The following is a 17,981-nucleotide window of genomic DNA, read 5'->3' on the forward strand; positions in this document are numbered from 1 at the left end:
TTATTTTCATTATCTCTTAATTGCCATTGTTTCAACATTGTGGGGGGACACATATGAAATGGAGGGTTTGGGGGTCCTCCGTCAGAAAATGATAGGCATCAAACACTTAATTTCTTGCTTTCTGGTGAATTTTTGTACAATAAATTGCGCCTTTTCCACATACAGCTATGTGTAAGTGTCCTTAATTTTGTCAAAATAAACATCCTTTGCTACTTTTATGTTTTTACGTGGTGGGGGACAAATGCATGCTCTAAATATTGAGGGGGGCGTGTCCCCTGCATCCCCCCCAAATGTACGCCCATGGATATTTGTAAACAAAGGTGTGCGGAAAAACTACTATTTATAAATCACATTGTTTCCATCTATAGATCTAACTCTGTCATACATAGGTGAAAATCTGAACCACAAAAATTAAAGCTACAAATAATGATTATTTTCACTGCCGATTAATCAGCCAATTATTTCATGATTGATGCACGTTTTAAATATTGAGAGGGGCGTGTCCACTGCAACCCCGCCCCCCCAAATCTTTCTATGAATATTTTTAAACACAGTTGCATGAAAAAGTAAGACCTACTGAAATCACTAAAAGATTGGTCTTTTAAAATCAGATTATTTTTCATCTAGACTACAAATAAAAATGTGTCGTAAGTGATCGATTAATCATCCAATTATTTTCTCAATTAATCGTCTTGACAACTGTCTAGAATACAACTATGTTCAGTTTACAATAATTACAATCAAATTTGACAGGCAGTTTTATGCATTACTGCTTGAAAATGACACTGATGACAAAGCTTGGTTATCAAAATAGTTTCCAATTAATTTGTTTAACTACTGAAAGGATTGGTCCACCAATTGTTTCAGCTCTACTTAAATATGTTACCTTATAAAATGTTTTAATTAAAACACTTTTTGTAATAAATAATTTGATTATGTTGACAGCTATCAAAACTATCACACGGCTAAACTAAACTTATATAAATTGAGTTTTGAATTATGACTTGTTCCCAGCCTTCCCCGGGCACACCTTCCCCTCTCCGTCCCCTTTAAACGGGGAGGTGCTCCGGTGCTCACCCCCAGCCCGGGGCTCTCCGCTGCGCTCCGGCAGGGGGGGAGAGAGGGAGTTCGGGCTGGCTGAGAGCGGACGCGTCGGAAACCTCCCCGGAGGGGCCCCGTGTAATTCGATGCATGCTGTTAAAGCTTAGAGTATATTGTCTTCCCTTTGCTTATGAAGCCTCCACCCACTGGCCCACCCTACATTTAGCGGATCATGTGACTCGGGGTAAGTCATTTGCAAGTACAACAGTTCTCTGTGCGCTCCCATTCATTTCCTGAGAACTGCCTGAGCCGAGCAGCTGAGAGGCAGAAGGGGAGGGAGCTGCTCACTCACATACACTCACACTCACTCACTTACACACACATTGTCACACACACACTCACACACACACACACACACACATACATACACGCAGAGTGAGAAGAGGAGAGGAGAGGGAGAGGAGGAGAGGAGACAGAGAGGATTGTAGAAAGGAAAACAGTCTCCACGGCTCTGCAGCTTCTGACAAGGTCTGTGCATTTTTTCGTCCTGTTCCTCTGCTGCTGCTGCTGCTGCTGTGTGCTTCATTTGTCACGTTGCTGGGCTTTGTGCTTGTATTCAGTGCGTCTCGTTCAGCTGTCATTTCTCTGTCAAAGCAGATGACAGCTCAGATCACCTATGGCATTGTGTTTGGTGTGTGTCAGTGTGTGGGGGGTGCTGCTGAGTGGACATGAAACACCTAGTCCCAGTGTCAGAAGCTGTCATGACAAGAGACAGGGATAAAAAGTGATTATATACTGAGTGATCATTTGCATGAGCAGCATCCTGACTTTATACACTCACACTTTACACACACAGTTGTAAAATCTCCCATGTCTCACTTATTTACCTCTGAAGAAACTTCAGCACACATCAGCTGAGCGGTGAGGCTGTGTTGTAGGATGAGTGTCTTGGTGGGGGGAATTTAAGAGTGTGAAGTGAGACAGCGCCAAACTCTCTCTCAGCACTTCTCTCTGGAAAAAAGTTTGCTGCTTGTCAGAGTTTTGTGCATGCCTTAAGAGAGTTGTGTGTGTGTGTGTGTGTGTGTGTGTGTGTGGGGGGTGTGTGTGAGAGAGACAGGCTTGTTTGCCTACCATTGCCCACTGTAGCAGCTTAGAGACAGAGAATCGAGGCTGTTAGCAACGGGTTAAACATTAGGAGGCTCGGGTAGCGGAGGAAGGACACTGGGGGGGAGGTGTGTGTGCGTGCGTGCGTGTGTGAGTGTGTGTGTGTGTGTGTGTGTGTGTGTGGGAGTGTTGCAGGGGTGGTGTCTTGGATGTCATCGGCAGCACTCTCACTTCCAGGGTAATAGTCATTGGTATTGATGGGTGGCTGTCAGAGAGGCAGGGAGCCACCAGGTTGGGGAGAGTGGCCGGGGGCTGGCCCTTGGCTGTTATTTTCAATTACAGGGGACCAGGGCAGAGCTGACAGCAAAGGCATTTGTACATCCAGCAAGGGGGAGTAGGAGGAGGAGGGTGTGTGTGTGTGTGTGTGAGGGGAGGGCGGGAGCAAGAGGGAGGGAGGAAGGTGGGAGGGGGATGAGGCTCTGGCCCCTGCTCCTGGGTTTGATGTGGAAACTGAGCACTGACCTCTGTGACTTTACCCCCGCGTTGTGGAGAGGCCCTGTCTTGCCTTTAACTGTGTGATAGGGTGTGTGTTTGTGTGCGTTTTTAAGTGGGGGTCTCATCCAGATTTGAAAAAAAAAAAAAAATGGAAAAAAGGAGGGGGGTTGGGTCATGTATGTGTGGATGAGACCCCCTGCAGCTCACGGATGTTCAGTGGGTGAGATTAGTACCCATTTAAACTCACTTAAATCCATTTACAAAGGGGCCTTCTCCCTGTGCATGAATAAGCAGGCTGATATTACCACACATGTAGAAACGACTGCGCATGAACAGCAAAGAAGAATCATGTTGGAGCTCTGTAGCAGACAAGCGAGGATGGTATTATCTGAAAAATAATATAATTATTCTGCAGGTTATTTTTGCAATAACTAGTCACGACAATATGATAAAATACTGAAGAAAACTTCAGTGATAGTGGAGGTGTCTTATGCCGCATTTTCCACTACGTGGTACAGCTTGACTCAACTGGTTTGGAACCATTATCTTTTGATTTTCCATTTAAGTTGTGGATACTACTGGTACTTTTTTTGGTACCACTTCAGTCGAGGTTCCAAGCGAGCTGAGTCAATATTAAAAGGTGGAGTTAAAATACTGCAGACGACTGATTGGTCAGAGAGAACCACCACTAAAACCATCACCTGCACAAACCTGCCATGTTTAAATGGCAAAGCTAACTGTGATAGCAACCACAATTTTGACCTCAATTTATTTATTCACTCAACTGGGACTTCTAAAAATGGCAGCTTGCAAAACCACACAGGTGAAGAGAAAGGAGGAGCGCACACCAGGGTTGGAGAGGTGCTGACCATTGACGAAAAAATACAAATTGGAAAAAAGATGTCAGGCGCACACTCTAACACTCGATGCAAAAATATTTTCTTTTATTCAAGTACCAACGTTTCGACTAGACCGTTTTCATCAGGGTTTTGCAAAACCATGCCATAGTCAATTGACAACTGCTGTTCTTCTGTTTGATTGCTGATTAAAGGTTTAGCCAACCTGATCTCACTCCGAAGTCGTCAAAATCTGGAGTTTGGGTAGTGACTTGCAGCGTCAGACACCGACGATAAAAGCCGTTCTTTAACGTCAGCGTGATACGTGGCTGGTCGCCTAAGTTATAGTTTAACGGCGCCCAGCGGCATCAGAGGGAAACGTGGTGGAATGAGAACAAAAGTTAAGGCGGCGAAAGTCTGAGTGGCGTGGGCGGATGGGTCGAACAAGCACCGGCTTTCACCCAGGAGAGCGGTGTTTGTGTCGCGTAAGATTATAAAGCCAAACCTTGTTTTGTTTTCCTAAACCCAACCACATGCATTTGTTGAGACTGTATATAAACGTTAAATTTCCTGTAAAAACAGAAGTGTATCTTGGAAGAAGACAATGCATGTAACAGACAGAACTTTCGAAGGCATCCCAGAGTGTCAACAACCAACACACCCAGGGAACCTTGCACGATGTATCTGGACGTGGAAAGTCCATGACGAGGTTGGAGTGAGGTGAACACACTGTGGCTGTGTTACATTTACAGTTGTTCCAATACCGATACCAGTTTGGAAATACCTCTGATACTGCCTAAAATGCTGGATCGGGTATCAGCAAGTACACAATTTTTTTCACACAATGGTATCAGATTGGTACGCAGCATCTGCCGATATGCAAGTTCAGGAATTGGAATTGGTATCGTGAAGGAACAAATGGCATTGAAATATGGTATTGAGTTGTGTCAAAGATGATGTCATGGCAGTTTCACGAGGCATCCCTAAGGCAATAGGCCAAGACTTCCACCTATATTGAGGGGGTACTGTCTGTAGTGGAAAACGAAATCGAAAAATGTACCAGGTTCAGTATGTGTATGAACAAATCTTTAGCACTGAATGTTTGTATTGAACTGACTCTAATGAAACATGATAGTCATTTGGAGCTCCTTTCAGTGCTGACTGAAGGCATTGTTCAGCTCAGTCGTGACACACAGTACATTAAAAGCACATTTTGAAAGACCACCTGCTGAGCTTTTAACCTTAAAAACAGTACTTGTATTGGCTGGCTTTGCTCCGAACATTACGGCCTGAATCAGCAGACTAAGCTAAAGACAGTTTGAATCAGTGCTGAAAGTTGCGGCGAGACGCACTGATGTATGTGTTAAAATTAAGTTGAACAATGATGCAGTTGTTTACCTTGGGAAAAAAACATATGAATCAATAACGACGAATCATTGAACGAATCAATCTGAATCAGCAAAGAGCTTTGTAATTTCTGTCTCTGTCTTTCTTCTCACACCATTTCCCAGAAAGTTGTTTTAAGCCATCTATTTCAAATGTTTGGATTGGCATCTTTGGCAAAACAAAACTTGACCCTGTTGGCGATTTTCGGACATGGTCTTGCACTGTGAGCCATTTGGACTACACTCGGTCGATAATTCAAGTCCTTCAAATCAAACATGAAATAAAGTTGTCTGTCCATGATCTAGAACGACTCATATACGGGTTTTTTGATCTGACACCCCTATTGGCAGGACAATATCAGGGCAATCTTAACGCTATGGTTCAGATTCTGTTTGGTTTAGGCACAAAGACGACTTGTTAGGTTAGGGGAAGGTTATAATTCAGATTGAAATTACTTGTTAAGGTTCAAGGACCCTCGACGTTATTATTAAACAGTAGCAGCCAGTAGAGGGCGTCGTCATTAGGAAGTTCTAGAGTATTTGCTGAAACAATGGATGCTGTTGTTTTTCTCAGGTGGACAGTCTCAATAATTCGGTCATGTTAGGATATGGCAGTGTAGTCTGTCTGTTTGGCTTTCTGGCTGTCCTCGTACTCAACCAGGTGCTTCAGCCTGAGATGGTGATGGTTTGTTTTGCTGTCTGCTTGTTCCTGCTGTACATACACTTGTTGTTAAAATCCTGATATGTAACTATACGGGTGTTATCATGATGTGGTACCTCGTTTTTTTCCCCCCACGAATTCATCAAGCTGCTGTACTGCCACTCTGATTCCGTCAATTGCTCAACCCCCCAACACCAGACACGGTCCAAGGGCTTATGATAGAGATCAGTGCAGGTGGGGGGACTCAATTAAAAAGCCAATCACTAACAGATAGACTCTATCTGTCCATCAACACTGCTCTGCCCAGCACATTTAATTGCATGGCAGGATTCCCCACTAAAGGCATCATCTGTCTGCCACAGATCACAACACACAAATTGAGCCCATGTTGACAGATTGAATCTTTCAGGAGGAAGTGCCGTACTCTGGTACGCGCCATCTAACAACATATACGCTCACTGTCTTATACAGGGAGATGTGAAATTCCCGTATTACCCCTAATCAGCTGGGTTAACTGCTGGCGTATTGACTGACTGCTGTATCATTGATCCAGGTGGGTGTTATGGAGTGTGTCGTCACTGATTGCAGATAGACTGCAGTGCACTATATGGCTGGATTCATTTGGGACTGTAAGCCAAAGCCAGAGAGGAGTGAGGCAGATTATAGAGGCTGGTTGTGTTCAGGGTGCATTGTGGGATATCCTGTGGCCCATGGTCAAAGAGGTGGCATAGCGTCAAACCCGGATTTCCAGCCACAGGAGACTGCCATATTGAAAGACCCTGTAACACATACACAAGACATACAGCACAGGCTCTTACAATAGACAAGCATGTCAAGGGCATGCGTGTACAATGTGTGACACAGACAGCACCCAAATAGACGACTGACTTTGCACATTGATAGATGTATCGGCCTAAAAATCGACAGGACAACAAGGTCATAGATCAAGATTGTTGCACATCCAAAACGTTTGCAGTTATTTTGCTGCTGTTTCATTCTGAGAAACGAGACATAGTAGTTACGCTGAACTGCCTGCGTGTGAAATAAGACTAATATTCATAGGGCTGTGAGCTGAACTCCCCGAGCTGTTATTTCACCATGTCAGAAAATGACAAAATGTTCTCTCCCTTTGCGATTTCTCCTGTGGATTCAACCTTTGACCCCGGTGTCCAGCCTACGTTTGTTTACCAAAATTGAGTTAAGGGTGTACATGGAGTGCTAGAGCATGTGTGTTTTGTGACTGAGAGAGAGAGGGAGAGAGTGTACGGAAAGTATTGTGCAACAGCCAGTGACTCTGAGGTTGGTAGTCTTAGTAGTGAACACAGACAGATAGAACTACAATGTAAAATGGCTGGTTACTGCTTGTCAAACATCACTGTGAGTATTTTGAATATTTGCTGCATTGCTTTGCTGAATTCTTATAAGGAGCCTAGGGGGGCAATGTATTGATATTATATCGGTATTCTGATGTGAGACTACATATTGTCTTAGATTTTGGGGACAATTGAATAAGCTATCATGATATTTATGACCTAATACCTCGATTCTGATATTGCGAAGATATTGTAGGGTTTACCATTGGTTCTTTCAAAGTGTTTACACAATGAAATTTTTGATAAATGATTATCAGTCATGTGCAAGGCTGGGTATTGTTTACAAATTATGACACCAATACCCTTAAAGTGATAGCGATACGAATAGAGTATATGACACCCTTCTTTTTCTTCTTAATTCGATACTCTTCATGTGAATTCGAGGCGTTATGCTGGTGCAAAATACCACCAACCACACCTCTGTATATTTTGGTGGCACCTCTGCATGCTGAATTGTCACCTCCGTCAAATACACTGCATTCCACTTTACCACACTACAGACTGTGTGAGCTGTTGCTGCTGTGGTAGTGGGCCAGTCACACGTCGCGTTAAATCAAAGAACACTTGTATTGACTGGCTGTGAGCAAATCTGTATATTGTTTGCCCGGAGAGGTTTCAATACTACTTAGCACTGGGTTATTTCAGTCGATACCTTAAAGGTATTAAGGTACCGTAAAGCACTAGTAATGTGGAAAAGAATAACTCTTTGTAGGGTTTTGCTCGCAGCCAATCATTGCAAGCGTTCTTCAATTTAATGCAACATGTGATTGGCCCACCACCACAGCAGCTACTTCTCGTACGGTCTGTGGTTTGGTGAAATGTGCTGAGATGACGACAGAACATTTGAAAGTAAGGTTGGTCGCATTTTACACGACTGAATGCTTCGATTCACATGAGTATACAATGAAATTGTAAAAAAAAGGGTATCAAATGAGTACTCTTAGTATCAGTATCACTTTAACGATACCCAAGCCTACGCATTACTGATGATTATTTATCTTAAAATAGTCAACCCTACAATATTGTCGCAATAGTAATATCAAGGTTTTTGATTAAAAAAAAAACACCACCCCAAATGAGGCTTTTATTGTGTGAACCTTCTCTAGAGCAACCAAACCTTTGGTAGAAATAAAAAATTGCTAAAAGCCAACGTAAGGGAGGCAGAATTTAAGATGATGTTGCCTGACCAGCGCAGTGATCCAAGTTTTTTTCCCTTAGTAATTACACCATTTCTAGAGTAGCACAGTCAGTGCTTACTGGAAGTGACTCATTTAACAGAGCTTGCCCCCAGACTCTGATTTTAAGGTTGCTCGACATGTTTCCATGGCTAGGATGGAAAGGTATGTCAATGGAAGGCCTGTCCGTCTGTGGTGATGTTTCCCCTGTCAACCGAGTGTGTATTTTACTGTAGCCAAATATGGCTTGTGAACAGGAGGAAGGAGAAAAAGAAGGAAGCCAAGAAAGAGCATTCAGAGTCAGCATTTTCAGAGTGTTTTGAACCCTTTTTAGAGCTCGTTTTACATGAACAGTTTCCCTTTACTGAATCTTTGGGGAGCTGCATCTCTCCGGCCTCGGTGCAGATGCTTTCAGCAGACCTGCGTCAGGATGCTGCAGGGATCACTGTGAACTTTGTTTCCAGTTGTACTGTAGGTCAACTGTTAGGGGAGGAAATTATGCAAACAACATGTGGAATCCATTTGGGGTGCCTGTGGCATTCCACAGGCTCTTTGGCTTTAACTCAACTGCATGTAGGTTCATGCTATGGACCATAACTCCTCTCAATTTGCTGCTTCAACCAGGTATCAGCACAGCACGGCATCAGTTGAAAAAGAGAGGAAAAATGATCGAAGTGAAGGCGTAAGTAGATGAGTAATAGAGGTAAACACAGCTGCTGGCTTTTATTGAGTGGTGTTGGAGAGCTGGAATGGGTCAAACCAGGGGGAAAAACTCGGTGAGCGAAAATAACTGCGCGCACATTTGATGTAATAAATGTCAGTGTGTTGGAATGTTTTGGTTGGTCCATTATTGTCTGTTTCCATGTGGCGTGTGTTGAGGAGGATTTGGTTGTGTCAGCACAAAGTGAGGTTAGATAGGGTAGGTGCTCTGTGATGCTGCAAGACTATTAAAGTGAAATGCATGCATGCTCGTGTGTGTTCGTGTGTGTGTGCCTGCATGCATGGCTTTGTTTGTATCACAAGGGATAGCCAGTGAGAAAAAAAGGGCGCAGGGAGAAAAGCAAAAAAAAAAAAAAGAATGTGTGTTTAAGTGCTTGAGCTGATATTATTTCTATGTGGCTTGTTTACAGTAGATTCTGTAGATGAGTCAGTCAGTGTATTGGTGCTTCTGCATGCTCGCATTGTACAGTTATTGTACAACATCTAGGTCGATCTTTGAGAGTGCATGTGAGTGCACATGTGCTGTGATGCATTCAGGAGACGAGCTATTGTGAGTTGAATGTACACAGTGCATATGTTGGGGGAAGGGGGTTCGCTGATACACACACACACACACATTCAGACATACATGCTGTAACACAAGCGCACATACTCTGTCAGAGCCTAAGGGGATAAAAGGTAGTAGCCTACTGAAAGAATCCCCCATTAGGGCAGGAGTGTACTGGCATCCCTTAGGGAGGGGAGGGAAAGAGAGTATGTGGGTGGTTGGTGGTGGTGGTGGTGGTGATAGTGGTCTTGGGAAGGATGCAGGTTATTGTGAGGATGCTTATCTAATGCATCTTGATAGGGCAAGAGATGGGTGCAGGGTTTCATTCTGACCCTCTGCTCCGTACATAAGAAGCAGCTATAACCTTTGCACGAGAGGAGCAATGACTGGGTGTCATGATTTACTGACTCACATTCACAGTACGTGCTCATGGGGTTTTACTCTCACGCCAGACTTTCTCCAAAATGCGGTATTTCAAGGCCACGCTTACCGAAAACAACTGCATGGGTTGACCCATACTTACATTTATTGTAAGGTGGTGTCAGCTAGTTGCCGTAGTAATAGCTTCTTTGCATGTCATCAGTTCGCTGTTCATGGAGGGCAGGCAGCTGGAGGCAAAGACTACTAATACTGCACAAATGCCGATGATTTGCCATGTTTACAGCTGTTGATCAAATTGGGACAAAAACAAGGGTCACTTTGAGTTCATAACATAGTAGGACATAATGGGGGGAAGTAAAAAAAAGAAAAATCATTCAGAAACAGCAGCAGATGAGGATGGAAAACCTCCATCTTCAGTCTGGGGCAGTGGAGTCAACTATTGTCAAACATTAACAGTTGGATGTGCTGTGGCAACGTTTCCGTGTTTTTAGCCAAGACCAAGATTTTTAATGGCGTTTCACCAGACCTCTGGAAACTATTGACCTAGTAGGTATAAAATAATAACTAGAGTGAGCCAATGTCAGCTTGTCATGTTAACCTGACAGTGGTGCGCCCATGTACGAAGTTGAAATATAAAAGAAAGTTATACCCAAGCACATTTACTCACATGAACACAAAACAAGACGGCAGTTGATTCAGTCACGGACCCAACCGCATACAGATTAGTTAAAGTCCACTAGACTTCTGTAAACTTTCATCAGCTTGCTGTGCGATGTTAATAATGTGAGGACTCCTGGAGGACAAGGTAATTTGTAACAACGATCATGTCCACACCAGGCATATGGATCACATTCAACATGAGTTTCAATTTTCTGATGGTACCAGCTGGTTGCCTAACCACAAAAGTCCCATTTCCACCAAACACTTTCAGTATGGTACCTTTAGAACCAAAAGTAACCCTTCAGATATGGTACCTAGACCCTAGATCCGCTTGGCGTTTCCACTGCAAACAGTACTCTTAAATGTGGGTGGGGTTGTTGTCACTCACTGCTGCGTCCAGCTCTCACTGTATTTCCTCCTTTATCAGTCTGCACCTCGTTTATCGTCCACAGAACGAGGCTGCGTGTCAACATTTTCAGAACAAAATAGAACAGACTGCAGTGAGAGTCTCTCTCTCTCTCTTTGTGCATTTGGTCCTTCTCAGGCAAGCTCAGGGGTTTAGTGTTGCTGTAGCCCACAGGAACGACGCTCCACAACGTTTTTTTTTCTCTGAGTGAGGATTGGGATATATCCAGTTCACATAATCGCTTGAAGATCCACTCATTACTAAAAGTGTATGTCATCCAAGAGAGACAATAAAAAGTAAAGTAATCATCAAAGTTGTCACATAGAAATTTAAGTTGTGCTGATGGATTCATGTCATCAACTCATGCATTAGTAACATGTTTACACTAGGACTATTCTGAGGATAAAATGTTGTTGTGGGGACAGTCATATACAGTGCGTTGTTTTGGAAGTTAGTGCAAGTCAACCTCCTCTGTCTTTTAGGTATGAGAAAGCGTCGTGGGTATTTCTCTGCTGTGTTGTGGTTTCCTTACACTGTAGCTATTGAAGTAGTATAAGAAAGTAGTCACCAGTTTTCAAGTATTTTATTTACTGTGTACTGGACTGTGCCCACGATGCGCCTCTGTCAGCTTGAGATGATTATTAAGCACTGCAGTGTGGTCACCTCAACCTCGGACCTGTGCACTGAGAGTAAATAAGAGACGAGAACAGAGTCACTGAGTGCATTTCTTATTGATTCACTGGCGCTAACCTCTTTCTCTCTCTCGTCCTCCCTCCCTCACATGCACACACACAGTATATCAGTGTGTAAACTTCACCATAAACATGCAAAGAGTATTGCAGTATCTTCCTGAAAGGCTGCTGCGACGATTACTCCGCACGTTTATCCTGGTTTGCTCGGCTCCACCTCCCCCTCCTTTGGTACAAGTGAGGTTTTTGTGTCAGAGGCTATTTTAGATGCACAGCCACTGACCCTACTGCATTTACTGAGGTGTCAGTGTGTGTGTGTGTGTGTGTGTGTGTGAAGGGTGTTCTAGAGAGGTCACCCGATTATGTTGAAACAAGAAGACCTCCTAGTGTATTGGCTCTTCTTGGAGCTGTTTTGTGGCGTCTATTTTTGGTTATCTTCAGCGCCAAACTGAGTCCAGCCCTCGCACAGAATATTTAACTTATTCTTTCTCATGATTACATCAAAATGATCTTCAATTGGACATAAACGGTCTCGAACGGTGTCACAAATTGCTTTGACTTCCAAGTCGAAGCTCACTTGAGTAATGCCACCTCACTTTAGAGCTGTCACGGTCACAGCTTGTTTAGCTGTTTCTCTGCTGCATTTGAGGCACATGATGCAAGAGGATGTCAGACTCTTCTGTTTACCTCTCTCTGGAGCACTGTGGAGGAGTGTATGTGTGTGTATTTGGTGTGTGTGCGTGTGTGTGTGTGTGTCAGCGCGTGTGTGCACACTGTAGGTGTGTGTGGGTGGCTGCTTGTGTTGAATGGGCATCTATATTCTTCTTTCATGAGCTGAGCTGCAATATTGAGAGACATTTGTGTGCGTGTGTGTGTGTGTGTCTGTCTGTGTGTGTGTCTGTGTCTGTCTGTCTGTCTGTCTGTCTCTTAATCTAAGATAAATATGGTTCATTGTGGTTGCAGGCAGAGGTCACAAGGTGTGTGTACGTGTGTGTGTGTGTGTGTGTGTGTGTGTGTGTTAGCCAGATTGTAGAACGGAGCAGAGACTCAGGAAGTCAGCTTTATAAGAAGAAGTGCATTTGACACACAGACGGAGACGCAGACAAACCAGACAGCGACCGACTCTTCTTTTCGCTTTGAGTGTTTCCTCTCAGAATAAGTCGCTTCTTCATTTCCCACAGTTTCACAAGACCGTAGAAGGGACGGAGGTGGTATTGGCGGAGGTGGGGAGCTTTCACAAAGACAAAAAATTCACAAAAGATTTCCCTTTTGACCAAAAAAACCCCCGTGATATTTTAGACAGGCTAATAAACAAATTCAAGGTGTTGAGTTTCTTTTATCCAAACATTCACCATTTTAAAGAGACACTGCAGATATGTCTGCTGTTCAGTATGTTTGGCTGCATTACTGTTTGAGCACCTTTCATTAAACAACTGTACATTTGTTTTCTTGTGTAAACACACTGACACACAGCTGAGGTGCTGTATGTAGTGTCCACTCAGCACAATGCTCCTCCAAATTATTTTCATGTGTATACGTGTGTGTTTGCTGGTGAAGGCAGTAGATTTGAGCTGCATCCGGTGACCTCATCCCCCTCATCCCGACAGGATTACTGACACAGGATCCCCCTGCCCCTGGCAGAAATAGCAAGGACCCAAGGGCAATCCACCAGAATATGGGAACTTCCGTGGGCCTTGCTAGTGTGTGTGTGTGTTGTCTGTGTATTTACATGGGTATCAACTCTCTATAAATGGAGCTGGTTTCCTCCCAGGTGCTGAACTCTGGCCGAGGCAAGAACACGAGTTCACTGCCCTTTATCACCCACAGAAAATTTACTTTACATTACACTGTGCACTGTAAATGAAGGAACACTTTTGCTTAAGATGTGGACAGGAACTTACATAATGAGGTCATTGTGCAAGGATATCTACACTCCTCATTGTTGTTGAACCCACTTCCAAGTACAAGTTATAGATTGTATGAAAAAATGGACGTAGTCGTCGTGATGTTGCCCGTAAGTTTGTGGACTCCCATTTCAAAACCTTGAGTCTGACATTTTGGCAGTAGCCATCTTGGATTTTTAGAGCCAGAATAAGCGGCAACCACCAAGGCTGAAAAATGAATCCAATGTGGAAGGGCCCCCCCCCCCCCCCCCCATTTATTTCCATACAGCAGAAATAAACATGTTTACAGCCTGGTACAAAAAACAGCTTTGGCCTCTTAAGCTTATTTCAATGTCAACTAAACAGGGCAAACTTTTATATAACTCACCCTTTTCAATTTTATCAATGCCTATAGGGCTATAATTGTTGAATGACTACAGTCTATGAGTCACACCCACCTCTCACTCATCCACAACTCTTCCCTTTTCTCCCAGTATGGTCACTTTTGGCTACAAAATAACAATGCTAGAAATGCCAAACTCAAGGCTTTAAAATGGGCGAACCTATGAGTGATGTCATGTTGGCTACGTCCAGTGACCATATTTGGATGAGAGGGTGAAGACAATCCTAATGATAGCTGCTAGCGTAGTTAGCATGGTGTATTTACAGCTTTGGTTAACTGTGATCAGGCCAATGCTAATTTCCGGTAGCAACAAACAGGCTTAAAACCATTAAAGCCAAATGTACTTACTGGAAAAACTAAATATCCGACTACCTAAAGGGTCTTTTACTCCAACCAAATGCTTAACAAGACGTTTATAAGGACCAAAACATAACAATTAACTGTCATGAACTGAAAACACACGGAAATAGCAACAGCTACCACTACGCCTTACTGATACTGAAGTCATGGCATGGTTATGTTACCAAACCAACGTTGTTCAAGGTTCAAGGTTCGGTTTATTGTCATTCAAACATGTTAAGAAACACAAGAGAATAAAATTGATTGCCCAGGTCCAGCAGCATACAGAATAGACCTACGATAAATAATTAACTAAGCTAAAAATGCAAGTAGCTGGTAGCTGAGAAGCCACTGCGCACCGCCATCTTGCCCTCCGTCTTGTCAATGGATGGCATCCACCTGTGACTCAAAGCAGCCGTGCCCTTAATTATAGCTTAAGCCTTAAAAACATATAAAAAATAATTAATTTCTGCTTTAAAGAAGGGCATTTTAACATGAAGGTCTATGGGGACTTGCTCTTGGAGGCAGCCTCAAGTTGCCGTTAGAGGAACTGCAGTTTTTGGCACTTCCGCACTGGCTTCATTTTGCAGCCCTGGACAGATAGTGGATACTGCATCAAACCCCCTGAGCCCCGGCTCATTTGACCTTATACAGCATCTATTCTGCTTTGCACAAAATTCAATAACTAACTGTCCAATAAACAGTGAAATACACCATTTAAAACTTTAAAAGCAAAAGACTGTAATCTATGATGAGTTCCCCAATGTGCCCGTTTTTCTAATCTGGGTCACATTATTTGAGGTTTTTCTCAAAGCTGAGTTCCACCACAAAGGAGCTTGATTTGTATTCTGACGTATGGATCAATCAGATCAATACTCCCCCTTTACCGTGTCCATTCAGCCTGTGCAAATGGGTTTACTGTCCATTTTTGGGGCTGTCTCAGTCTATTCTCCTCCGTGTCTTTGGTTTTTAGAAATGCTTATTTTTTTCCTGTACATGGCATTTTTTGACAAGCATTTTGTCGATAACATCCTCCCTCACAGCCAGCTTTAGAAGTGGTCCTGCAAGGCATATCCATAAAGTGATGAGTCTTAGAGTATTTTGTTGCTGGTGACGGCTCTTTGAATAAAATCATCCTCTATTATGTGTTTATTGTGCAGCTGAGTTTTGTGACGTCAAGAAATGGAATCATTGGATGGTTTCTGAATAGCAGGGTGCATGTTTAAGTGCGGTGGGGAGCCCAGTCATTCATGTACAGCACATCAAATTCAACAACAAGTGAAGGCTGGATAGCATCAGACAGATAGAGGATGACATTCAGTTTAAATTGATGGGACCTGATAAGCTCCCCACGTTTGGCTGTATGTCCTAGAGATGAAAACATCCAATATACGAGGAGTGTATTCTGTCTAATAATAACTGTGTTCATGAAGAAAGCTGTGCTTTCCCTCTGTGGAACTGATTTATTCCCAGAGGAAAAGGGCAGGGTGTTTTGAGGTAAAGTGCATCAGTTGAGTGCATCTCTAAGGGGTTTTTAACCCTAAAGGGAACTTGTTTTTTCAAAGGGTAGTGCATATAAACTGTGGTTTGATGCCATTGTGCTTGTTGGGGGTTAGAGAAGTCCACACTTCTATGAGCAGTGAGGTAGCAGCACTCTGCTCTCTTGAGCCCCGTTCAAAAATGTCCCAGAAGCATCCAAAAGACTTCGCTTGCTGCTCCTGCCAAGGAAAATACGGCTTATGAAATGGAAATTCTGAGACCATTCACAGAGTGCCAGGAATGATTAGAAAAAAACAGACTATGTCCATGTCAGTACATCCAGGAGTGAAGTCTGAGGGAAAACACACATCCCCACCTTGCTCACACGGACGCACACATAACAAACAGCATCATGACTGTTTACCTGGTAGGTGTTGTTCTTTAAAGGGAAACTCCGCTGATTTTAAAGGTCAGTTTGCTCGTCACATGGAGCACTAGTCAGCCTGTACAAAGAGTTGTTATGTATCTTCTGTGGCTCTGGAGGAAGTTTTATCAAGTCTGACGAAATGAGCCCTGATCAGAGTCAGCTGTATTGGCCAAGTGTGTGGGCATATACAAGGACTCTGACTTTTTATTGTTCTCATTGTCCATACACAGAAGAACAAAGCTCAACAAGGTGAAAAGAAACACAACATGACCCATCACAGCCCTGATGGTGTCAGAGGTTGGAGACAAAATTTTACAAATTAGCGACATCAAGTTTAAAGATGTGGACATTTACCATCAAGGGAGGGTCTATAGAATATATTGGATGCATTTCAGGGTTTCATAAGGATAACATGTTCTAGCAATACTTTGGACAACAATTGAATATTTTGCTGAAATCATAAAATCTGCCACAATATGATTCTGTTGAATTCGGGAGCTCGCGATCAATAGGAGGCGATATTAGTAAATATCTTTATTATCTTGTACTCAGCCCTTTGCCATTGTCTGCCTGGCGTTAAGTGGGATTTATAGTTGTGTGGCAGACCCAACACTATAGCCTACGTACGTCGCAAAGGCCGTTGTGAGCATTTATACTTGTGCAGTGGTGTGTCTGTGTCACTCTGCAGTTACACCTCCAAAACACTAGTCGGAGGTGGAGGTTTCTGTGATGTTTAGTTGATTTAAAACACACATTAAACACACATTAAATATGGCTTAATAGAGACAAATCAGCTTCGCTATAACTCACAGCATTCACAGACAAACACTTGTCCGTATCTGATCACATTTTCCCCACAAATACAACATGCTAACGTTTTTAGCACAAGCCTATGGCATTTTACATTGTATAAATTAGCTAGCGACTAACAGACTTTTCCTCTACTCATATAAAGCCAGGAACAACAGCAACATCTAACAAAGGTAACGTCACAAAATTCAGCTCCATTACAACTCACAAGGTTCACAGACATAACAGCTGTCTTATACTAAACATTTTTCCAAACAAATACAACATGCTAACATTGTTAGCACAAGCCTATGGCATTTTACATTGTATAAATTAGCCTAGTGACAAGCGGAGATTTCCTCTGCTCATATGAAGCCAGGATAAATCAAACACAAGACTTAAAATGCTATTTTTGTGGAGGCTTTATTGTCTTCACAATTTATTGTTTCTTATCTATGAAATTAAAGTAAATAAAAGCTTCGTTTCCACTGAGGGAAATGGTTTCAGTTTACAAAAATAGACAGGAGGTCTGCGTCACCACGATATGTAGTTACATTTCTGGGGAGGTGCACGTCAGGCTACGGCGTAGGCTCTGCGTCGACATGGAGCTTACGCTGTAGCTACACCGTTGATTCAATGCAGAAGTATGAATTCCACATTAGGCTGTTTGAAAGTTTAAGAATGAGGTATGCTTGGACAGAAATGGGAACGTAGGCGTGCTATGCTACTTTCAAAATGAATGCATGTTTTATAGATTTACAGATTTAATTCCTCTTAATCATTACTCATGAACCACATGAAGTGTGTGGCAGCAGAGACTCTGCCCTCTGCTTGTATTTCCTTATTTTCTCAATCTCTACACTCAGGATATTTATGGGCGTGTACCCCCACAGCCATCAGGTGAAAGCTTGTGACTTTAAAAAAAAGGTATAGACCAGGTGCTAGGAGGTAAGCAGCAGGCATCCAAGAGACACAGCCAAAGAAAATGCAACTATAGCAAGGCGAAATGCCAAACCAGAGTGAATCAGGGGTCGGCGTTTACTTTCACTTTAGCTGGTGAGAGTCTTTACAAACAGTAACAAACAATCCTGCTTAGTATACCTTTAAAGATGACTTTATGTATTGATGTTTTCACGTTGCACCCATATCCAGATTAATGCATTTTACATCTCTAGTTGCATTATGGGC

General features: G+C 43.0%; 1 protein-coding gene across 2 annotated transcripts in view; it reads left to right on the plus strand.

The window, feature by feature from the left end:
• Window positions 1-1,293: 1,293 nt before the first annotated feature.
• Window positions 1,294-17,981, plus strand: part of klf12b (Kruppel-like factor 12b) — a 58,655-nt gene continuing 41,967 nt past the window's right edge. Inside the window, exon 1 of one of the 2 annotated variants that reach the window (XM_049593614.1) lies at window positions 1,294-1,569. The gene's annotated coding sequence lies outside the window, so the exon portion shown is untranslated. Of the gene's footprint in view, window positions 1,570-6,805; window positions 6,900-17,981 lie in introns of those variants that run through there. The other variant, XM_049593615.1, reaches the window with a different exon arrangement.

This window comes from Epinephelus fuscoguttatus, linkage group LG13 (genome assembly GCF_011397635.1).
Source record: "Epinephelus fuscoguttatus linkage group LG13, E.fuscoguttatus.final_Chr_v1".
In the NCBI taxonomy this organism is placed as follows: Eukaryota; Metazoa; Chordata; class Actinopteri; order Perciformes; family Serranidae; genus Epinephelus; species Epinephelus fuscoguttatus.